Source organism: Anabrus simplex, chromosome 1, assembly GCF_040414725.1.
Source record: "Anabrus simplex isolate iqAnaSimp1 chromosome 1, ASM4041472v1, whole genome shotgun sequence".
Classification (NCBI taxonomy): Eukaryota; Metazoa; Arthropoda; class Insecta; order Orthoptera; family Tettigoniidae; genus Anabrus; species Anabrus simplex.
Genome location: NC_090265.1, coordinates 1,506,402,155 through 1,506,428,539, shown reverse-complemented (window position 1 = coordinate 1,506,428,539; position 26,385 = coordinate 1,506,402,155). Strand labels below are relative to the sequence as shown.

Below are 26,385 nucleotides of genomic sequence, written 5' to 3'. Positions count from 1 at the left end.
GGAAAAAGTGGACAGTTTATTACGTACATTCATATAAATTCAACTCTAATGATGTAAGATGATGTAACAAAACGAATATTTTTGCACAGCACAAGAAACATACGCAACTCAGGCTGACATTTTGCTCACATCAACGTTATGGTGACCCCCTATTAGATTGAAGTAGATTACAGAATGCTTGCTACCATGGGAGGGGATTTAGAGGGGTGCGTCCCATTACCCAACGTGTCCCATTGCCCCTCTCTACCTTATTGCAAGCCACATCATACAGGCTGCTATCTGCAGAAGATGTTCAACCACCATCTGTGACAAAAATGCAGAGTAATAAAAACACTAGCTGACCATGCAAGAAGAATTTGAAACCATAGCACTTAAATGAGGAGGTCAGCCACCCCCTATGGCTGTACGTGCTAATGGGTACAGCCATAAAGAAATACAGCAAGCACTCCATCCCAGGCATCCCACAATTAGGGAGAAAGAAGACCAGCATCAGAAGCTAAAGCATTTCTGCTGTACGTTGGGAAAATAACTGACAGAATAGGGAGGCTACTAGAGTCTCATGGAGTAAAAACCATATGCAGGATGAATCACCTCAAATAACTTAATATGATAATAGTGGAAACTCTCCTCACTTAACACGTAGAGCAGCAGCAATAGCGTGAAGTGCTGCCATCTAGCAGCTCGAAGAGAACACTAACACAACGCACTATTAAAACACTACACATTTTGACTTCAAACTCAACAAAATACAGATTCTAAGACATCTGCATCATTCTTATAACATAATATATGGAAGGAAAATGGTGTATATTGATCTGAAAGAACCAGTAATATGAATAAAACAAATGTATGATCAAATTAAAACATTTGATCATCATGTTATGACTAGGGCCTACAGTCTCCAAGAGCAAATCACAAAAGTAATACCTTTTTCAACTTGATATTTTACTGGCAAGAGTTTTCTGTGTTGATTCATTGGTTCTATTCACATGTGCCTTTATAAGGACTGTGAAAAACTTGTCAGTCAGTAATTTTATACAGCTGTTACATATGCCTTCACTACATTCATTCAATGACAAAAACCTGTCAGTTAATTTTCTTCTAATTCCATGTGTGCTTTCTAACAAACACTGACAAAAACTATCTTCAAATGTTCCTGATATTTTAGCACCTAACTGGGCGACTTGGCCATGCGGTTAAAGGCGCACAGCTCTGACCTTGCATCCAGGTGATGGTGGGTTTGAACCCCACTGTCGGCAGCCCTGAAGATGGTTTTTCACACCAGGCAAATGCTGGGACTGTACCTTAATTAAGGCCATGGCTACTTCCTTTCCACTCCTAGGCCTTTCCAATTCCATTGTCTCCATAAGACCTACTGTGTCGGTGCAACATAAAGCAAAATTGTAAATAAAAAAAATAAAAAACATTAGCACCTACCTTTTCCCCACAAATATTTGGAAACATCATTTTGGAATTATCATACTTCTTTTCTATGTGTAAATTTCCCATGCTATAATCATTATCATAAGATGGCAATACATCGCTACACTCAGCACGGGGAAACTTTCTACATGCCCAGCCCATGACTTAATGGTCTGCATTTTCCTTTGGTCCTCAGAATTTCATCTAAATCTGCCCTTCTACTCTTCACAGCCCACTGAGTACACCTAAAAAAATCAATTAAATGCATAAGTTTAATAATAACAATGATTACCTCGTTGTATTTCCTCTTGAACAAAATCACCACAACCACCATAAATAAAAAAAAATACAGGCATGTAAACTTTAACAGGTAGGTCTATACCAATACTCACAGCACTTTGTTGTTAGGAAATCTGTAAAATAACTTGCAATCACTTTATCTTTTGTAATTAAAACACCCACACATAGCACAAATAACTCCTCTTCCTGCCATTTCCAAAATAGTGATACATAACAAGCATAAAACAATCTGAAGTACACATGAGACACTTCTAACATAGACAGCTGACAGCAGTAGCAAGTGTAGTTAGCTCCTCGAACTGCTAGATGACACGCAGAAGGGGTGTCACCAGTTTCTCGCAGGAGTTTCCACTGTTATCATATTAAGCTATTTGATCACCTAAACCTTGCACCCTGAATATTTATGAAACTGAAAGTGCTATTGATGTGCTGTTTTCACAGAAATGAAATCTACACAAGGCCTCATAATTCTAGCATATACACAGATTTTAATCATTATTAAAAGGTGTACTGTTTTAGAATGTTCCATTTTTCAAATGGAACAAATCTATTGACATTAACAAAATAAACTAGAGTAAATTAGAATATCAATGGTGTTTTTTCAGGATTCTAGCACAAGTAGTTCACGAGCCATCATAGTTTGAAAATTGCAAATATCGACAGTTGTCTGCCTCCATTCAATTGCTTAGTTACCAGTATGGGCTGTGATGTTCTTATGTTCGTTTGCTTTATAGTACACTGATTGCATAGCAAATTCTTTGTCAGTTACTTTATGATAATTCAAGACTTAGGATGTGGTGAAAGATGATGATATTTACCAATATTAATGGTGTATGGAGAATGTAGGAAGAATGCTGTTCATTCTTGTGCTCTGTATGCAGAACAATATCCCAATAGATATCATCCATCTCAACAATTATTTGTGAACCTCTTCAACCAATTACATGAAACTGGAAGAAAACGTAACAGAAACAAACAAGTGACTGGAGAAGAGGGTGAAATTAATGTTCTAGGGCTGGCCCATTCACCAGATTTGACCCCTTTAGAATTTTTCTCTGGGGAAAGTTAAAAGGCACTGTTTACAAGAACATACCAACTACACCAGATATGAAATAATGTATTACTGGTGCCTGTGCTAAAATTTCTGATGAAGTGCTAGAATGTTTGCATCAATCTGGACATGGCAGACTGGAAGCTTGTATTGATGCTGGTGGTCATCATTCTGAACACAACCTTTGAATGCCTATTCTCTTTCTTCAGAATCTAAAGAATGTGTTTATTCACTTTTTTCTTAAGTTTGTGCTGACAGTTTCTGTGAAAACAGCACATCAATAGCACTTTCCATTTCAGAAATATTTGGAGTGCAAGTTTTGGATGGTTCACCCTGTATAGGCCAATAAAGAAAATCAAGGAATCCTAAGGCCTGCTAAAGACAAGCATCATACTGTCACTGCAGCAGGTGTCTACAGCTGCAGCCAAATGTACACAGGAACTATGAACTGCATCATCAGCATTGCCACCCAACAGAAGAAGCACAACCAACACAGCTGGCTGGAACAAGCAGAAAGTGGCATACGGTACAATAACACCAAAGTATTGTTGACTACTGTGTCTCATCATGCCCGGCTACAAAGGGAAGCGATTGAAATGCTGAATTACACTAATAGCATCAACTGTAAGAAGGAATTTGATTGGGTCAATAAAGTCTGGTTTCCAGTACTAAAAATCTTAAAACCTGGATGACATGGCAGTCCAGAAAATGCAATGGGCGATCAGGTACGATACCACTTCATTCCACTGAGCTTAATAATAATAATAATAATAATAATAATAATTAATAATAATAATAATAATAATAATAATAATAATAATAATAATAATAATAATAATAATAATAAACATAAGTATGAAAGAAAAAGTACAACCATTTGTTCAAGAAAATCTACAGGTGATTGTCTAGATATTAAAAGTAAGCAAGTTAGTTCATAATTTTATGTTATTGTTGATATTGTGATCGTAGCCACAGCTTTATGTTGGAATCTGAACTACAAGGACATTACTTCGCATTACAGAAATTCCACATGTATTGGCAGCAATTCAAATCATGGCATCCTTGGTGATAAGTCACTAATGATGCCACTTGGCTATTACATCACAAATATCAACCCCTAGTACTTCCAATACCAAACATCAATCATCAATTTTTTAGGGTTTTAAAATTATATGAATGTATTTGTATCTTTCAAACTAAATAATAGTTGACTTAGAGGTAGTGATTTTGGAAAAAATGGGCTACACCTTAACAGAAAAGGAACCTCTAAATTTGGTAAACTTCTCAATAGAATATCTAGTAGAATGCTCTTGGGAAACTAATTAAGAAAATGAGGGAAGATGCTAATCATAATGGCAAAAACTTAAGTGATACAGAAAATGATTTAGAAAGTATAACTTATATCAGGAATATAATACAAAATGTAGATAGGGAATCATTTCACAGAGGTCAGATACACAATACTAAGAAAGCACCAAAAAGGTTAGTTGAAAACTTTAGAGGATACTATCAAAATGTAAATGGACTTCAAAGCAAACTAACTGAACTTAGAATTTCTTCATATTTAGCTGACTATGACTTCATGATATTAACTGAAACAACGTTAAATGATGAAATTAGTGATGAGGAACTCGGACTCGAAACATGTTCAATTTTCAGATGTGATAGGTCTTCTTTAACAAGTATGAAGGCATCCCATGGGGGGGGTAATGACCTGTATTAGCAAGAGGTTTAAACCTACTCTGATACCGTGCATGAACACAGTTGAACAGTTGTTTGTGTCCCTGACTTTTAACACCACAAAATTAATCATTGGTGCTGTATACATTCCACCCAAGTCTCCTGTCCAAAAATATTTTGAACATTGCAGTGCTGTTGAAAAAATTATGTCTAATCTCAACAACCATTTATTGCTCATTGTTGGTGACTACAATCTACCACATCTTAATTGGACAGTAAATGAAGAAACATCTTCTGGCCTTATGTCAGTAGGTAACCACACTGTGCATTCCAGTTTAGTTATAGACACTTTTCTTATCTCTGTTTAAATCACTTTAATGCTATCCCAAATTTTTTGAATCACTTTCTTGATTTGGTTTTCAGTAACTCCAGTTCCATTGAAGTAAAATCTAGTAATGAAAGCATTGTCCCCCTCGATAGACACCACCCAGCATTAGAGATTTCTTTACCTATAAATGAGCTATACTTCCTTGCCTGCTGATAGTTTCTATTTTGACTTTTTAAATGGTGACTATAATGGACTGAATTATTACCTGTCACAGTTCAGCTGGAAGGTGATGTTTCAAAATCTATCAATTGATAAAGCAGTAGAAACCTTCTATTCAGTACTACATTATGGCATGGAACTTTACATCCCTATACGGAATTTTAAGGCTCCCAAATTCCCAAAGTGGTTTAATCATAAATTGAAGTCACTGATTATTGAAAAGAAGAAAGCACACAAGCGATACAAAATATCAGGCCTCAATAGTGATTATAAGCATTTCTCAAAATTAAGAAATAAATGCAAGTCTGAATCTAAATCTTGCTATACAATGTATGTCCCCAACTGTGAACCAAGTATTACTTCCAATCCACAGAAATGCTGGCAATATCTAAGTTCTAAAAGGTCATATAATAATATTCCTTCAACAATGCATCTTAATGAAGTTACAGCAGATACTGGAGAAAATATTGTCAATCCTTTTGCTAACCACTTTTCATCTGTTTATTCTTAACAGAATATTAGTAGTATGTCATATGATTATCCTTTCTCTGTCAATCTGATATCTCTGGAATTAAAGAAAACTGTAGGACCTGATGGTGTTTCAACTTACCTGCTCAAGTACTGCTCATTTATTTTATATGAAACACTCTTTTATCTGTTCAACTTATCATTAAACCAAGGCGTTTTTGCAGTGGAATGGAAGAAAGGATTTGTTAGTCCAGTTTTCAAAAATGGTGATAAAACTGACATAAAACAATATAGACCCATTACAATTTCTTCTCATATTTCCAAAATTTTTGACTCAATAATTCTTGACAAGATCACACCTCTCTTTAGAAACCATCATCGATGAGTAACATGCATTCTTTTCAGGACGGTCAACCTGTAGTAATCTTTTTTTATTCTATCAGTTCCTCTTGGATGCAATAGAGGACCATTCTCAAGTGGACTGCATTTATACAGACTTCTCAAAAGCTTTTGACACTGTCGACCATGATTGCAAAAACTAACAGGCTGCGGAATTAATGGGCCTATCCTCTCATGGTTTGAATCGTATTTTAAAAATCGCCTGCAGATTGTTAAAATAAGGAATCATTTTTCTGTGCCTATTATTGTTACCAGTGGAGTTCCTCAAGGGTCTCACCTTGCACCCTTACTTTTTACTCTCTACATAAATGATATTAAAAATATACTTAAGAATTCTGAATTGCTTTTGTTTGCCGACGATGCAAAAAATTTTATGCAAATTAATTGTCCACTTGATTGTTTAAAACTTCAAGAAGATTTACATCATCTGTAAAAGTACTGTATTCAAAATGGGTTGAAACTTAATCATGATAAATGTAAAATAATATCGTTTTTTAGAAACAAGAAGAAAATATCATTTCAGTACAAATTTAGTAATAACAACATTCTAACTCCTGTTTCACAAGTTAATAACCTTGGTGTTTTATTCAGTTATAACCTATCATTTAATGAACAAAGATTGGGTTGCATTACTAAATATTCTAGAGAATTTTCAAACTTAGCTACGTATCGATTGCTGTATGTATCTATGGTATGCCCTATACTAGAATACTGTACACCTGTTGGGAACCCTTCTCATCAGACCTCTATCCATAGAGTAGATTCAGTACAACATAAATTTCTTCGTCTATATTCATTTAGAGCAGGATTCTCATATGATAATGTTGTCTATACATCCCTACAACAGTCCTTAAATCTACATAGCCTGTCACAACGCCGTGAATTATTGGATATACCGGTACTCTTCATTTTTAAATTGCTTCATTCCTTGGTGAATTGTCACAACTCCTTGCAAAATTTAACGTACATGTACCAGACAGACGCACAAGGTTCAAGAATACATTGTCTACAAATTGGCTTAGAACTAACTACTCATTCAATGGGCCAACTGAACGAATGTCAAAATCTCTAAACAAAGTGGATATTGATATATTTAACTGCTCATTGTCAAAATTTAGAAATCACTTACATAATCTCCAGAATTGACTATTACTTTCCAGCACTTACTTGTAATATAACATGTGTATACATCCGTGCATATTTTTCTACTTATACTCCATTGAACTTTCATTTTAGTGTGTTTTGTTTTGTTTATTCTTCTCTATTGTTGTGTATAATGGTATTACCATTAACAAAGTATTATTATTAAATGAATTAACCTTTGATTAAGCCAACTGTTAAAAATCAAGTGAAAAAGTGAGCATGTAGAATGATTTGAATTGTATTCATCATGATATTTCATTATTCTTACTGAAAGCATTCCATATTATTGTAATAAAGAAATTATTGCTCAGGCAGTATGGATGCAACACTTCAATCCCATGGTGCAAAACATATTTTCCCAGTTCCTGGAGGACTTCGTGAACTCGCGGCTGATATTTCACGGGAGGTAAGATATTATTTTAATTTATTATGCACAAAAATTTCTTTATTGACTATTGAAGTTCTATAGATAATAAATCAGCATTTATATTATTATTATTATTATTATTATTATTATTATTATTATTATTATTATTATTATTATTATTATTATTATTATTGTTATTATTATTATTATTATTATTATTATTATTATTATTATTATTATTATTATTATTATTATTATTATTATTATTATTATTATTATTATTGAAAGAAAAGATTTACTTACCAAAATGTTACTAATTAGTCATTACAGATTGTATATTACATGTTTAAAAGTACAGTAATATAATTTAAATATTCTGTTTCTTATCTCTTCTATACAATTTTCCTTTACTTTTATTGTTTAAACTTGAATGTTAAGAGTACCTAGGAAGTGATATAGAATAATATAATAGAGTATTCTAGGCAGGGTCTTACATTGTGCTGTGTTGTAAGCTGTTTATGTGCCCAAGACTAGAGTCTGTCAGGTGCAATGCATTTCCTACTGCACTTACTTCACCTCCTGTAAGATAATAGTGCAAACTTAAATAATGTCTGCACAATTTGTCAACTCAGGAAGCAACCAACTTCCACCTTGTTCTCTTCAGGTGAGATTTGTAAGGGTCCTTGTCCAGTTGTCTGTCAGTATTTATCTTAAAATGAACAGTGTATCCAATTACCCAGAGTGTAGAGTTGTGTCTTGTCCTTGGGGGTAATGAGGTAATCTAATCTTAAATAGATCTTGCCTATTAATTGCAAAATTTATCTGTTGTAGGAATGTATTTGCTTGCATATACATTGGTCTAACCCTCAGACAAGAGGTCAGTCTGTGAAGTATCAAATCACCTTGAGCACAACATGAGCAAGAGTCTGAATCAATCATTTATATTTGATAGAGCCGCTACTTTGTTGATTAAATGTCATGGACCACCATATACCACGTAGTGCACTTTTTAGTTGGTAAGTAAGGAGCACAAATGTTTTTCCTGAGCTGTTGAAAGTCTGTGTTTGGAGGGATGTGCTGAAATAATTGCATATGTGGTGTAGGGAATCATCACCATCATCTTGAACCAGCTCCAGTTTCCAGGTGTGGTGGGTATAGGGAATATATACAGAATAAATCACCATAAATGTGATGCGTGTCTTGTTTTTCTGGTACTAAGTTTCCAGCAGATAACACCATTCTTGCAGATAAATCCACAGATATTTCATGGCTGGTGGGACATTCCAAAGATTAGATAGATTGTGCAAATCAGTCTCAGTAGACCAATGTTTCAACCACACAGATGAGAAGCTCCATTATTTCATTTGTATTTTTCTTCTATGACTCAGGAAGAGAGCTAAGCATTTAATGGTGACATTTACCTGTCCAAGACCACCAGCTGTTGGCTGAAGATACAAGGTAGTTATAGGTACTCAAAATATATTTCCATGCCAAACGTACCATGAAAATATCTGTTGGGCAAACTTTGAAGGCAATGGTAGTACTTGTGAAAGATACCATAATTGTAGTAGAAGGTATGTTTGGACAGCCCAAATTCTTTGGATGAGATATAAGTCTTGGCAGTAAAGATCTTTTGCATAGATTTTAATCTTGTTAAGGAAAGGTCCTCAATTTTGTTGAAAATGTGAATCATCAGTATCTACTGAAATGTCTGAAATGGCATGGTCTTAGTTCCACATTTATCTCTTGCTAACCATCGTACCCATTGTTGATGGTTACTGTTCGTATGATTGAGGCAGTAAAGTGGAAGAACATCTCAACTAACAATAGTCAGTCAGTTTAGTGTTATTGTTAAGTTTTACATTGAACTTTTTAAGCCATCACATTTTGCTTTTCTCGAGCCTGGTGATATTAGAGCACCCCCTCCCTAATGATTCCCTTTTCCCCCATTCTTTGAATGATCATATTTTCCTTCTCATTTTGGTAGTCATCTTCAGTATCTTCTTGATTAATAGTGGCTAATGACAGATCACATTTGCAGCTTATTTAAACACTTAGAACAATCACCATCATTATTAGCTAGTTGATTACCATGGTGGTAGAACAACAGAGACTCTCTCCGTCAGCAATACTCGCCAATGATGGACTTACAGTAAAATGAAAATGTTAAAGGTCCACCTTTTCAATACCATGAATGTTTATTGATATGAATATATATCACATAACGTTTAGAGAAGGTTGGTACTAGTTTCGACGCTCATTGCGCATCATCATCAGCCAACAAATCAATTGAGCAAAATGCAACTTATCGAATAGCAATGTATAACACATGATAGCGCCTACAAGACAAATGTTAAACTATGACTAGTTGAAATATAAAACACATGACAGCAAATACAAGGATTAATGTTGAAAGCTAAATTGTCAAAAGTTAAAACAATGAAAGCAAAACAGAGAAGGTAACAATAGTTAGGGTATGATACACTGTAACTACCAACTTACCAATAAAGTCTTTATATTCACAAATATCTCCATTAGCTACAATAGCTTATAAAATAAAAATGTATGAAACATAAAAGATTATAAAGAAAATCTTCTATAATTGTCATTATAAGCATTGTTTAGACAGGATTAATATTTCCAGGAATATTAGGAAGGTTGTGGTTAATGTTGTCAGGTTGGTCATGTTGGTGGTTGAGGTAAATGGAGAAAATAAATCTGATTCACATCAGCAAGAGTGAAAATATGAATATGCGATGAACTAGGTGTGTCATAATTATTGAGCGGATTTTTATGTAATTACATATTTTTTGGGGGTAAGTTTTAGCACAAGTTACAAAGTTCATTATTCCTATTGTGCATCCCCAAATGTAAAACTTACAATGATTCCCATAAGGAACTTTCACCCTATCAATGCAGTAAATGAAATTCACAACCTGACTTTTAACCCCGTTTATCATCATACCATTGCCTACTCTCCATCTTACAGCAGATTCTCACAATCTTGTAACTTATTTATTACTATATACAGAATAACATCCTCCGCAAAGAGCCTAACCCTGATTCCACTTCTTTAGTCATATCATTTATATACAGCGTGATACAGCCGCCCCTTCCAATGTAGTTTTATGCAACCCTCGATATTCATTCTGTCCCGAAAACATCTGCCCTGACGGTATGCTCAGACAACACAACCGGATATGTTGGTATTTACCGCCTCACAATGACAGGACTCTGTTATGTTATACTCGTATTAAACACTGGAAGACATGCGTGTGCCTTCTAGATCATATGAACCTGACACGCCTGCGAAACACTAAAATGATATTGCGACCGCAGTAAACCAAATACTTGCTATAAGCTGCCCAACGTGCCATACCGAACCGTAGTATAGTTGGCAAAGGCATGGCGGAGCGGGCTTGCATGTCAGGTGGGAGGTTCGAGTCCGGGGTGAAGATTACAAATTTTTTAAATATTTGTTTAATACATACCGCATGCAATGTAAGTTCATTACCTGCTTTCAATCAAATGGTGTGTGAATGAATGTGTTTGTGGCCCTAAGAAGGGCTGATTAGTTAGCAGGCTGGACATATACAGACTGGAAATAATAGGATCACAACTGCCCCGACAATTTTTTATTGCAGCAAATGCTCGATGAGATGACCATTTTAGTTTATGCACATTCGGGCCCAGTGTCTAATAGATCGTCTTGCGCGCTGAAGCATTCCAGGTGTAATTGCTCAGCAGGTGTCTGTGATGAGTTGCCGCAGCTGGTCGGGGTTTTCCGACGCTTGAGTGTAAATGACGTTCTTCAAATGTCCCCACAAGAAGAAGTCTAATAGCATTGAATCTGGTGATCTGACAGGCCAAGAAAGAGGGCCTCCTCATCCTATCCATTTCCCTGGTAGTTCCTCATTTGGATGGTTATGAACAGATAAAGTTGAATGTGGTGGAGCTCCAGCCTGTTGCAACCATATCGTCAATCATGCAAGGGCACATCCTTCAGGAGCAGTGGCAGTTCCTGATACAGAAAATGCAGGTAGCGTGGGCCTGTCCAATGGCCCTCTAGGAAATAATGTCCAGACAGGCAATTTCCCAAGATTCCACGTCAAACATGCACTCCCCATTGTACGTGAGGATTGCACCCAGTGAGGATTGTCCGGACTCTAATAGTGCATGTTGTGGTGATTGATGTTCCCATTATTGTGGAAGTGCAATTCATTGAAGAACAAGATATATGATATGAATGCTGCATCATTTTCCAGCCTGCCTAATAGCCACCGACAGAACTCCATTCGAGCTTTGAAATCCTGCCCATGGAGCTCTTGGTGTAGCTCAAGATGGTATGGGTGAAATTTATGTTCATACAGAATTCGCCAGAAGAACAGCTGACTGGTGTTCACCTGTCCTGCAGTCGCCCTTGTACTAATGCATGGATTATTATGAGCTGCCTTCAGAATGGCCTCTTCTGTTTCACCCAATGTAACGGGCCTATTGCAGACTGGTGGGTGGTTGGAAATCATGCCTGTTTTCCTTAGGCATTTTTCAACACGGCGGTATGTTTTAGCAGCCGGGAGTTGCCTGTCGCGATACTATTTCTGGTACAGACATAGTGCCTTGCATCATTTTGTCTTGCTTCCCTATAAATGAGGAGCATGTCAACGTATTCCTCTGTGGAAAACATGCCGACAGCAGAGATTACAGTACATTCAGGCCCTAACCAGCGGAGTATGCACAGGCCAAAAGATGAATAACAGCATCATTCTACTGTTTGAATGTGATAAATGTGGGCCTGTGTTTACGTATTCGAACATCATACCGATGCAAAAATATTTGAACGATGCAGGTTTCGAACCATCGCTGGCACATTCCGTTGATTGCTAGGCGAATGCCTAACCACATCTGCTACGCTACACTGCTGGAAGCATGCTGGTAGTACGACGAGAGCAGAGTACATATGCCATCCGGTTCGGTGTTTAGGACATTAATTACTGCACTGTTACCTAGTTTTATGCATTGATTCCCCTCTTCATTACACCCAGTCACGAGGCACGACACGTTAACATAGTTACATGGTGAAAGGATGTTGCTACATGATTTGAAGGTGTCATATTTTGCGAACGGATGATATAATATTTTGCTAGGGTTCAGAATCATGTGCAAAATATGCTCACTGAACATTAGTACCATACAGTACACCTGCAGGGGAATAGCACCCCTATAACCATGTGCACATTAGTTGGGCTGCAGCAAACAATATTGGAAGAGGCTACTGAATCACACTGTATATAAGAAAAGATAAAGGTCCAATAATGCTGCCTTGAGGAATTCCCCTCTTAATTATTACAGGGTCAGATAAAGCTTCGCCTACTCTAATTCTCTGAATTCTGTTTTCTAGAAATGTAGTAACCCATTCAGTCACTCTTTTGTCTAGTCCAATTGCACTCATTTTTGCCAGTAGTCTCCCATGATCCACCCTATCAAATGTCTTAGACAGGTCAATCGTGATACAGTTCATTTAACCTCTTGAATCCAAGATATCTGCTATATTAAGGTCTAGGTACTTACGTTGTTCCCCATGAGGTATTATCACCCCATCAACACAATAATTAAAACTGAGAGGACTTTTCCTCTTGGTGAAACTTACATCTTTACTTTTCATCCCATTTATATTCATATCAATGTCTGCTGTACATCTCACTACATTAAGTCCTCCTGCAGTCGCTCACAATCCTGCAACTCACCTGCTGCTGTATACAGTATAACATCATCCATAAATATCCTTATCTATGATTCAAGATCTTTACTCATATCATTTATATATATGTCCAATAATACTGCCATGCAGGACCCCCCTCTTAATCATTACAGGATCAGATAATGCTTTACCTACTCTAATTCTCTGAGTTCTCTTTTCTAGAAATGTAGCCACCCATTCAACCACTCTTTTGTCTAATCCAATTGCCCTAATTTTTGTCAGTAATCTCCCATGATCTACCCTGTCAAAAGCCTTCGATAGGTCAATAGTGATACAGTCCATTTGACCTCCTGAATCTAAAATTTCTGCTATATCTTGCTGGAATCCTACAGTTCAGCTTCATTAGAGTAACCTTTCCTAAGCCCAAACTGTGTTCTATCAAACCAGTTTGTAATTTCACAAATATGTCTATATAATCAGAAAGAATGCTTTTCCAGAGGTTACAAACTACACATGTCAAGCTGACTGGTCTGTAATTTTCTACTTTATGTTTGTCATCCTTTCCCTTGTACACTGGGGTTACTATTACAACTCTCCATTCATTTGGTATAGCTCCTTCATGCAAACAGTATTCAAATAAGTATTTCAGATATGGCACTAAATCCCAACCCATAGCCTTTAATATATCCCCAGAAATCTTATCAAGCCCAGCTGCCTTTCTAGCTTTCAACTTTTGTATGTTTTTATAAATGTATCATCATAGGTAAATTTCATTATTTTGCCATTATTAGTCACCTTCTCTATCAGGATATTATCTTTATATCCAACTACCTTTACATATTGCTGACTGAATACTTCTGCCTTCTTTAAGTCCTCGCATATACTCTCCCCTTGTTCATTAATGAAACCAAGAAAGTCCTTTCTGGAATCTCTTTCTGCCTTAAAGTATCTTAAAGTATCTATGCATGTCCTTCCATTGCACGGTAAAATTCATATGGCTCTCAATTATGTTTGCCATCATGTTATTTTTAGCATTTTTTTCCCCCCTAGTAAGCTCCTTCAATCTCTCCTTACTCCTGCAAACATAGTTACATGAAAATCTTCATTGACATCCGATACAGCAATGTTGGAGCTATATTTTTACATAATCACCACCAGAACTGTGACACTTGTCATATTGTGGGATCAAATTTTGTATGTCAGTGTTGTAGAAGTCTACCGCATGGGAATGGAAATAGCATGTAACATATGCCTTCAGGTTTTTGTCCATGCTGAAGGACAGGAGTTTCTTGAAGTGCAAGGAAAGATGGGAGTATGATCACGACTGTACGGTGAATGATCAAACACCTCAAAGCCAAACTCCTGCAGAACAGTTGCTGAGCACTGAGCTGTATATGTGTAAGCATTGTCATGGATTAACACAACACCTGAACTGAGCATTCCACGCCTCTTGTTTGGAATGGCCCGTCCCAATTTCCATTGTGTTTCACAGTAATGGTCCGTGTTCACTGTTTCGCCTCTGGGCAGGAAGTCAATAAGCAGAATGCTCTTCCTCTCCCAGAACACCATGCACATCACCTTCCTCACTGAATTAGTCTGTTTCACTTTTGTCCTGACTGGAGATTCACTTTGACACCAATGTGCATTGAATGCTGTTGGTTTCCGGGGTAAAGTGAGCAACCCATGTATCTTTTTTTTTTTTTTTTTTTCTTTTTGCTAATTGCTTACGTCGCACCGACACAGATACATCTTATGGCGACGATGGGACAGGAAAGGGCTAGGAGTGGGAAGGAAGCGGCTGTGGCCTTAATTAAGGTACAGCCCCAGCATTTGCCTGGTGTGAAAATGGGAAACCACGGAAAACCATTTTCAGGGCTGCCGACAGTGGAGTTCGAACCTACTATCTCCCGAATACTGGATACTGGCCGCACTTAAGCGACTGCAGCTATCGTGCTCGGTAACCCATGTATCATCGCCCATGATGATCCTGTTGAGGAACTCGTCGCCGTCATCATGGTACCACTGCAGAAATGTCAGTGCTGCTCCTAAGCGCTGCATTTTGTGGTCGGGTGTCAGTTCCTTTGGCACTCACCTGGCACCCTGTAGTGGTGTGTGCTGCTATCATACTGTAGTGGGTGGTGTACTATTATACAACAGTGATAAGTGATCAGAAGTACGTACAGTAGAGTATAATATGATATTAGCAGTACCGTAGAAAGCTCAGTGTACCAAAGTAAGTAGTGAAATAGACAATGTGAATAATAATAATAATAATAATAATAATAATAATAATAATAATAATAATAATAATAATAATAATAATAATAATAATAATAATAATAATAATAATAATAATTTAAACCAAGGAAACGCACAGTCAGAAGGAGCTAGGCCAATAGGAAGACCAAAAAGATAACGATGTGAATAGAATATATATTTAACAATAAAACATAACAACAAGATAAATAAAATCGAAGATAAATAACAAATGGTGATAGATGAATATACCAGAGTAGAGAAAAATCTGAAAAGTGTGCCACATTTACAAATTGAATATCCAAAAATGCATAAGGGGAAAGCCTAATAAATAATTTACCAATGTACAATAAATATAAAAACTAAATAGGACAGCAGGAGTAAAGATCAGAGAGAAAAGGACAAAAGAAAGGAGGAAGGGGAGTGACATAAGGATTAGGGCGGGGAAAGGATTTTCTTCACCGGGTTATTCCAAGATTTACCAATTTTTACATAGGTCCAAGAAGACACCTGAAATGATTATAAATAATTCGTAATTGTCTATAGCGCATGTTCGTATAGTGATGCGGTCTATGACGTTAAAATGTAGCATACCAACTCGACGGAAAAAAATTTGAACTGGCAAGAGGCCGGATGAAAATTAAAGTCCAGATGAAGATAAATTACAATAAGTCTTGCTCACCAAATAGCTTGAAGACAGAGTCCAGATGGAATATACATGATTACAAGAGGCACAGTAGTTTGGCACTCCACCACTCCGCTATGAAATCCGACTCAAATATGGAGAAGAAGAGTGGGCAATATATAGTGGAATAGAATATTCCAGAAAGGTAGAGAAGGCTACAAGCCATTGAGTTCGAGAAACATGAGGTCACGTGTACACACAGCGCACCGGCAACGGTGAAGTGCAGCGAGGATGACGTAATCACACTGGTAGAGCACAGGTGAGCGGAGTGCTTGATGCGGCGAGGATGAGGTCGAGGCGAACAGCAGTATGTAAGGTAGGGAAATGTACTGTAGATACGGCAATCGTAATAACACCCTTTCTTGAACAGCAGGTGCTTAGTGACAATTTCATGCAACAAGGATTGCAATATCTGAAAAGAATGACTGCTGAGTTCTGTAGACATGAAGCAATGGTTCTTCATCATGCACTGCCGCACCAGCTCCACAAGGTCGTCATTGAAGTGCGACGGTCACCCACGGCCCTCTTGCATGGACATTTTGATGATCTTCCATGGACATTTTGATGACCTTCGGCAAAGTGCCTACACCAGCGACGCACCATGACCTTTGGCTCATAGACCTGACACAGCTGACGATGAATTTCAATCTGCGCTATGTTTCGTGCATTAAGAATCTTTACCACAGACCAAACCTCACAGGTAGCGGGAGAAAGAATACAAGCCGCCATTTTGAGCCACTGCTGCTGTGCTATTGACACCCGGTGGGACTTGTCTGGCTGGTATATCATTGCTAAATCATTGATCTGTCATGCATGTTCACATTTCATGGCTAAATACATTTATACATTTACTTTACAAGAAAAGAAATATGGAAACTCAATTTCTGGATGGCCTATGTATAAGGAAAGATTTTCATTGGGGTAATCACATAAACTGGTTTGTAAATAAAGGTTATAGATCTCCTATTATTATGAGAGTATTTAGAAGTTATAGTAAGGATGTAAAGGACAGGGCCTATAAGTCTTTGGTAAGACCTCAATTAGAGTATGTTTCCAGCGTATGAGACCCACGCCAGGATTACTTGATTCGGGAACTGGAAAAATTTCCAAAGAAAAGCAGCACAATTTTTCTGAGTGATTTCTGACAAAAGAGTAGTGTTACAAATATGTTGCAAACTGTAGGCTAGGAAAACTTGGGAGTAAGGAGACAAACAACTCAACTAACCAGTATGTTCCAAGCTGTCAGTGGTGAGATGGCTTGGAATGACATTAGTAGACATATAAGTTTAGTGGTGTTTCCAAATGTAGGAAAGATCACATGCAGATAAAGTTGGAATTCAAGAGGAAAAATAAGGGCAAATACGGTACTCATTTATAGGAAGAGTTAATGATTGGAATAATTTACCAAGGGAAATGTTCGAGAAATTTCCAATTTCTTTGAAATTATTTAAGAAAAAATAAATGGCATATGGCTTTTAGTGCCGGGAGTGTCCAAAGACATGTTCGGCTCGCCAGGTTCAGGTCTTTTGATTTGACGACCTAGGCGACCTGATGCACCGAGAAGGCGTTGTCCGATTGTAAGGAAATTACGTATGCAAAAACATTCGGACCGAACATGCAAATGATTAAAGTTTCGTGTCCAAACTGTGCATGCATCAGGTGTATATAAGGCGCTATTCTGAAGCGTATGCTCAAAGTAGCTGTTTCATTCAACTGCACTATCTTAACGTCGGGTGTAAAATGCCACGCCGAAGGATTCGTGCTCATTACGAACAGATGTCAGAGTTTGAAAGAGGTCGTGCGATCGGATTGAAAGAAGCTTGTTGGTCGAATCGAGCTGTCGCTGGACATTTGGGTCGAAGTGATGTGGCGATCAGATGATGCTGGCAAGCGTGGGTCAGCAACGGCAGGCATCAGCGTCAGGACAGCAGTGGTCGACCGAAGGCCACAACAGCACGGGCAGACAGAGCGATTGTCAGAACAGCTGTTACAGTACCGGAGTCGTCGTTATCAATGATCCAACGTGTGACCCGCACACATGTGTCCACCATGACCATCAACAGATGCCTGAGCGAGAGGAATTTGCACTTGCGCCACCCGTTACGCCACTTACCACTCACGCCTGTCCACCGACAAGCCAGATTACAGTGGTGCCACACTCGGGCAACGTGCAACTGTGCTGACTGGGGACGTATAGTCTTTACTGAGAGTCCCTTTACCAACAGTGCCCTGACGACAACCACAGACATGTTTGGAGATGTCCAGGCCAGCGTGGGGATCCTGCCTTGACTATCGCACACTACACAGCCCCACAACAGGGAGTGATGGCCTGGGGTGCCATCTACTTTGATAGCCGGACCCCTCTGGTAGTCATTCCTGGCACACTGACAGCACAGCAGTATGTTGATGACATTCTACGGCCGGTTGTGTTACCATTCCTTCAGCGACATCCAGGCCTTACTTTCCAACAGGATAATGCCCGACCGCACATGGCACGTGTTGTTATGAACTGTCTTGAAGCTTGCCCTATCCTTCTTTGGCCAGCTCAGTCGCTGAATCTCTCTCCCATAGAGCACATTTGGGATGTCATGGGAGGGCAATTGCGAACATCCTGGAATGTCGCTGATTTATCCCAACAGTTGGAGACCATTTGGCACGAAATTCCACAGGACATCATCCGGGAACTTTATCAGTCTATGCCACGTCGAGTGACAGCTTGCATCCAGGCCAGGGGTGGACCAACACCTTATTGACGTCCTCACTTTGTAACGCTCTAACTCTGCAATAAATCATTCAATTGTTCTGCACTTTTGATCGTTTGTTTTTCTACGCCTGTTCCTCACGTCCACTTATTTTTATCGCCATCGGACAATTCCTTCCTAGTGCGTCGTTTCTTTTGTTATACAGTGTAGTTTAGTTTCCTCTAAAAAGATGGTAGAATTTGTTTCTTCTCTGTTAATAGTCATCTCCATGGTTTTAGTTTTGCTTATCTTAAGACCAATACTTTAAACCTGCTGTTCCAACAATTATTTGCTCTTCTACTTCAGTCTCTCCCAGTACCACAGTATTATCTATAAATATCAGGATGTTATGTTCACTGTAGATTTCTTCAATGTGTTTTATGATCTGATCTATTTCTATGGTAAAAAAGAAATGATGACAATGGGAGAAAAATGGAGGTACAAGAACAAGTTATAATATGGACTCAGGTGATAGAAGAGTTTGGAACGAGAATAAGCATAGACAAGTGTATAACAGTAGTGATGACAAGAGGAAGGAAGGAAGGAAGGAGGGAAGGAAGGAAGGAAGGAAGGAAGGAAGGAAGGAAGGAAGGAAGGAAGGAAGGAAGGAAGGAAGGAAGGAAAAGTTCTGTATTCAGCCTATTATAAACCAGTATTGACATATCAGTAGGTACATGGACAACAAAAAAAATGAGATGAGAATAGAGTTCAAGTGGCTGAGATGTACTTCCTTAGAGGTATTGTAGGGAAGACAAGAAAAGATAGAAGAGATTAGAAAGAAGATTGAAGTTTCAAAACTACAGGACAGGATGGAAGAAACAAGCAAGCTGAAACATTATGGATACATGATGTGAATGGAAGAAGACTGAGTTCCAGAGAAAGTATTTACAGGAAAGGGATGACTAGGAAGCTCTTGAAAGAGGTAGAGGGATGCAGTGGAGGAAAGATAGAAGAAATATTGGAAACAGGAAAAGATTGGTGGAGAGACATAATTCATAACCTGACCCAAGAGAGAACTGGAAACGGGAATAGAAGAAGAAAAAGAAGATGCTTAATTTTTAACCTGGGAGAAAGCGCGCCATGGTCTTCTCAACAGCACCAATATTTGTTTGTTTGGCAGTTATTAAGTGATTGTTGAACAGTTCCCTCATCCCAATCATATCCTACAAGGAGGTGCTGGGTAGCATGTATACTGCATTGTAAATTCCTTGGTTATGATTGTGTTAATGCGGTGACTGAACATGTATATTAGCTGTGCTTTCAACTGTGCACTCCCTGTGGCTTACTGAGTTTCTGACATTTTTTAACATCTTAGTCATATATTTTCATAGTTTTGTTCAGTTGGTAGATTGTATCTTTGATTTGCGTCTGGCTCCATGGCTAAATGGTTAGCGTGCTGGCCTTTGGCCACAGGGGTCCCAGGTTTGATTCCCGGCAGGGTCGGGAATTTTAACCATAACTGGTTAATTTCGCTGACACGGGGGCTGGGTGTATGTGTCGTCTTCATCATCAATTCATCCTCATCACGACGTGCAGGTCACCTACGGGAGTCAAATCAGAAGACCTGCATCTGGCAAGCCGAACTTGTCCTTGGACACTCCCGGCACTAAAAACCATACGCCATTTAATTTATCTTTGATTTGGATCACAAAGAACAGGAAATAATAAATAAACTTCTTGAGAGTGCTGAATAGCAAGAGACATGGAACGAAGCACTGACAAGAGAACAGGGCGCATTTTGCTGGAGGCTTTTTGAAGATGCTATCAAACAAAAATCTGCATATGTTTCAGAAGAGGAAGAAGATGACAAAGGAGATGATTTTGAGGCTATTGTTTATTAGAATTTGTGATTACTTACCAAACAAGGAGTTGTTATACTAGCATGAAATATATAATCATAAGTTTACACAGTTTGTTCAAATAAAAGAGAAATCGTTATTGTATGAAATGTAAAAGAAATGGCAGCCCTGCCATTAAAAAAACCATAAACAAACAAGTAAATGTATAAATCCAGAAATATACAACAATGAAATTTGATCGCTGTGATTGAATATAAGATGCAGTCTTTTAGAGCCACCCATTTAAGTTCTGGCCACGTGCCCTCTCCCATTTTAAATACCAGTAATAAAGCTGCATCTGTGTATTTGATAATAAGTAATCATTTTTATTGCATATTATTTATGGCAGGAGCCTCCGTGGCTCAGACGGCAGCGCGTCGGCCTCTCACCGCTGGATACCATGGTTCAAATCCCGGTCACTCCATGTGAGGTTTGTGCTGGACAAAGCGGAGGCAGGACAGGTTTTTCTCCGGGTACTCCGGTTTTCCCTGTCATCTTTCATTCCGGCAACACTCTCCATTCTCATTTCATAGCATCTATCATTCATTAATAAATCACTTTGGGAGTGGCGACCCCATCATACTAACAGCCTATATATGATTCGTTCATTACATCCCTGACCCGGTCAATGACTGGAAAACAGGTTGTAGGTTTTCATTTTCATTATTTATGGCAAATATATTTTGAGGTTGTATAGTGTTAAAGGCTAGGTTGAAAAATTAAACTAAAGTCATAAAAATGACTATTTATATACAACTTATCCTGAAAATGGAGGAGAAAACATATCTCTGTGCAGGTCATGGACACCTACTAAAGAAAAGTTCTTCACGATCTTGGCACTAAGTAGGATACAGTGTTTAGTTCTATAATTGGTTGCTCGAGTCCAAATGGAAAAACCTGGTCGTCATTATTGTTATGATTCACAATTAAGTATTTATTTATTTTCCACCTAGTCGATACAATGATTGCTTAAGGCAATTTTTAATGGTCAAAAGTGGTACATGTTTCGTATATTATCAACATCTTCAGCCACATAACACTGTTTAGATGAAAAATATATAAATTGACAAAGTAATGCTTTAGAGGAAGTGTCCTTAAAATTAATATAAGATTGACAACATTAAAACAAACAATTTCTCTTGAGTTATTTGTTTGTTTTAATGTTGTCAATCTTATATTAATTTTAAGGACACTTCCTCTAAAGCATTACTTTGTCAATTTATATATTTTTCATCTAAACAGTGTTATGTGGCTGAAGATGTTGATAATATACGAAACATGTACCACGTTTGACCATTAAAAATTGCCTTAAGCAATCATTGTACCGACTAGGTGGAAAATAAATAAATACTTAATTGTGAATCTATTGAAGTGCGATACGGACCATGAAGCTGATTTTATGTAATTATTGTTATGCTCGAATCCTGGTCTACATGAAAGTTTAAACAGGCTACAAGTTAGCATTGGGAGATCCAAAAACAATCAGAAGAAATATGGGGTTTTCTGCAAGAAGGATAGTAGTAAACATCAGATGACATGGCACCCATAACAGTTGTAATGTAAATAAAATATAAATAATGAAATGAATACCAAAATTAGTTATATTATGGGTGCCATCTGCAAAATACTTGCAGAAATAAGTAACTCTTTTGAGCATGAAAGAACTTGTACCGGTAATTAATACTGTCGCACATGTATATATAGTCTTGCTCCACATGGCTATAGTGTTTCCAGAAGTTCACTGGTAGCAATGCTCTTCCGGACAGTTCTCCAAGCATCTCTCACACAATGGAACTTCATTCAGAAGCAAAGCCCTCGCACTGGCTATCGTGCAGCCAATACGAAAATCAGCAAACTCTCAATTCATCCATATGGATGAAATATAATCTTCAGCCTATACTTCCCAACTGTAGCCCTGGGTTTTCAAACCACTTGCTGCAACACTTTCACCTGACTTCAACTGTATTTACCGATATAGTTACTGTTTCCCATGTTGCACAATCTTGAGCAATCTTCACTGCTATGCTATTACAGATTCTTACCCAAATTAAAATTATAGAAGTATAATGATATACATGTTCAATACTCTCAAACTACAAATTATTTTTATAACACTATGTTCACACATCTTAATTAAACAAACTCACATGGTATTCACTACTTTATATTACAAACTTAACTTAAAATCGGGAGATTTATATGGTTACACAGTGGTGTCATATCTTGATCTGTGTTTCGTCAGCACCAACCAACACCATAAACATTTCCATATTTTGGACTGTCACATTGAAAATATGATTATATAATTTTGTATTATTGCTAGTGTTTTAACGTCACACCAACTGAGTTATGTTTTTTGATGATAATGGAAAGGACTTGATTTTGGAAGGAAGTATCTGTAGCTATAATTAAGGTACAGCTTTTGTCTGATGTGGAAATGGGAAACCACAGAAAAACATCTTCAGGGCTGCTGACAGTGGATTTCTAACCCACCATCTCCCAAATGCAAAGTTACAGCTGTATGGCCTAAACCACACAGCCAACCCTCTTAGTAGGATGCTACTGATGTGAATAAGTAATTATCATTATTATCATAGGCTAATTTAAGGATCTATAAGATGGGTATGCTTAGCTGCCATTTTGGTTCATACATGATCAATGGGCCATGTGATCAAACTCTAGTTTCTCCTACCAGCGCTCGCTTCGTCACATTGAACGTATTGCTTTAATCACCGCGTGCATGGACAGAACAGTGCTATATTTGTGTGGATATTTATTACATAATGGTGGGTTGTTCTGCACCTAATTGTAGTAATGTCTCTACTGCGGGATACAGATTGTTGGACAGAACAGTGCTATATTTGTGTGGATATTTATTACCGTACATAATGGTGGGTTGTTCTGCACCTAATTGTAGTAATGTCTCTACTGCGGGATACAGATTGTTGGACAGAATAGTGCTATATTTGTGTGGGTATTTATTACATAATGGTGGGTTGTTCTGCACCTAATTGTAGTAATGTCTCTACTGTGGGATACAGATTGTTGGACAGAATAGTGCTATATTTGTGTGGATATTTATTACATAATGTTGGGTTGTTCTGCGCCTAATTGTAGTAATGTCTCTACTGCGGGATGCAGGTTGTTTAGATTCCCTGCTGATCTGCATTTTGCCTCCTCTGCCTCTGGTACACCTTCTACTTCAACTGCTGACTTAAACCTGCATCCAGCTTCCACTGACATTACTACACCCCTTACTTCAGTCACATTGATCATTCTATACAGTATTCTATTCTGCCCCCAAAGTCCGGGAACAGGAGTTCAACATCCAAACACCACAGTTACAATATCTGTCAAAACTAACTTCATATGACAGACATAATTTGCTTAACATTGGTGGTAGTACAGCAAATCCATTATTGAAAACCAAGACCCGTGGTAGGTCTATATGCAAACAGGTTTTAAACTATGAGCTTTCTGACTCAAGCTCGGAAACATTCGTATTTTTTTTTAATTTGGGTGGTCTAAAGAAACCAAACTGTGAAGTTATGAAATTGATTTGTAACTGTGAGATCATCTATAAGGACTATAAGCAATATATAATGAAAAATGGTGCAAGTCTTGTAATGGAGAAAATTTTGAATGATAAATGTACCGGTACATGTTCTCCAACGTGCTGTAATATAAAAGAAAAAGGTTTTAGACACTTTTTCAAAATTCGATCCTATGCTGTTGTGGACTTTAACAAGAATGTACGGAAACGATATAAAATGTATGGGACTGTTTCGGAAAATAAGAGAAAAAATGTAAACAAGGAATGGAATGTTACTGTTTTGTAAATAATGTAATAAAAGGAGACAGTAAATTAGTAAAATACTACTTAAATATATTTTTAAAAATGAAATGTACTGCCAGAGCAAGTTAACCAATGTTGCAACCCTTTGAAGTTTAATAAGGTGAGTCGTGTTGAGAAATCATACTACTTCTTCTCAAAACACAGGAATCTCTGTAAACAAAAAAGTACTGTTGACTTTGCCAAAGTCAAAATTTTTTAATATTCTCCACAGCTCGTGGGTCTCTTCCTTTACAAGTCACTGGCAACTGATTATCAGTGCAATACTTCAGGTTGGGAGAGAAGATTCAGCTATAGAAGCAGTTACTCTATTCCTATTTTCTTCCCGAATGTAATTTATAATAAAATAACATTTGTTTCAGGAATATTCGGTTGAATAAATTAAATCCATCTGTTCATTACAACTGCATAAACTAATGAGATTCATAGCACTCACCAAAAAGTAAGTTTATTTTTCACACAAAATGTATTTTTTTAAATACTGGTAAATAAGAAAAGGGACTCATTTTATAAGAAAGAAATAAACTTAAAGAATCCCAGTTACTTGGGTGTGTTCATCTTCGTACATCACATTTCAGCGTTATTTTTGTTTGAAGAATATTTTTCTTATTATTTCGACAACATTGAAAATAGTGCTAAATCAATTTCACGCAAATATGAAATGCCGACTGAGATCATTTGATATCAAAATCTTCTATCACAATTTATATATCTTTGACACTGACCGATTACCACGTCAAATTCCTCGATTTAAGAATGGCAGTAGCCTATATCAATACCACGGTGTCCCTAATTTCGTTTGACGCTACCACGGCGCATAGCTTACAAACAGCCTATTCTACTTATCAAAATCCGATTTATTAGTAAGCTATTTTTTCTAATATTTCTCAACTGAGAGTACATGCCTGGTTTGTTTGTTTGTTTGTTAAAAGGCAAATTATCAACGACCTTGCTATTACAATCACCGTCTCGAGTAAAAATTACACAAGGGTGTACGAAATATACTACTATTTATGTTGAGTAACCGTTTGAGTAATATTGAGAATGAGTATTTTTACAGTATGTTAGTTTAGCATTATTTTCTAGCATGGAGAACAGTAAAAAAGAGGGATGTACAAGGCTGGGGCGGTCAACTGCTTACCAATGTAGTGCAGGAATGAACCAAAATGGCGGGCGAGCATACCTAGTCTTTAGAGAGCCCTAGGCTAATTGAATTCCAGGACCATGTGCTACTCCAAAAGTGGGGAATCTATGTCCTTCCAAGAAAACCAAACATGCCTTTACCATCCTAACTAGGCAGCTCACCCCCTGCAGAGGAATTTCTGAGGTGATTAAGAACTAGAAGCAGCTTTCAATGTTCCGCTATATGTATTACCACATTGGCTTATTTGGTAAAGAAAGTATATAAACTTTCTTTGAATATTTTTGTATTTAGTTTCTTGTACTGTTTGAGTTCACCATATTTTTAGGGAACTGTCCATTGTGTAGAGGCAGACGAACAATTAATTTTACATTGGAAGAAACTAGAGCAGATCTATTTCAGTAGTGTAAATTTACAATGATTTTCTTGTTGCAGGTTTTACGCGTTCAGCCTGAAAATATTTATGCATTCATAGCAGATTATTGCGATGCTTTATTGAAAGCACGTGAGGCCGCTTTAGGTAAGATAAATTTTGTATATTGGTTTCATCTTATTATCAACTGCAATTATGGTTCTTACTAAAGTAGATTCATATAGTGTACATAACAACCAGACTGAAATTGAATTGTAGCGTCAAGATAGGTTAAAGAAAAGAAAGAAAGAAGATAATGTAAAAGAGAACATGGTGTAAAGAATAAGCATAATAATCAAACGTATAACATAGTGTTGATACTAAAGGAAAACTGATAATGGTAATATTGTATAAAATCTTTATAATTCTAGAGGTTCATTTTAA

At 37.4% G+C, this 26,385-nt stretch overlaps 1 protein-coding gene across 1 annotated transcript in view; it reads left to right on the top strand.

The window, feature by feature from the left end:
• The first annotated feature begins 8,263 nt into the window (after positions 1-8,263).
• LOC136879788 (uncharacterized) overlaps positions 8,264-26,385 on the top strand; it is a 206,742-nt gene continuing 188,620 nt past the window's right edge. The window contains exons 1-2 of the mRNA XM_067153256.2: positions 8,264-8,393; positions 26,025-26,109. The gene's annotated coding sequence lies outside the window, so the exon portion shown is untranslated. The remainder of the gene's footprint in view (positions 8,394-26,024; positions 26,110-26,385) is intronic.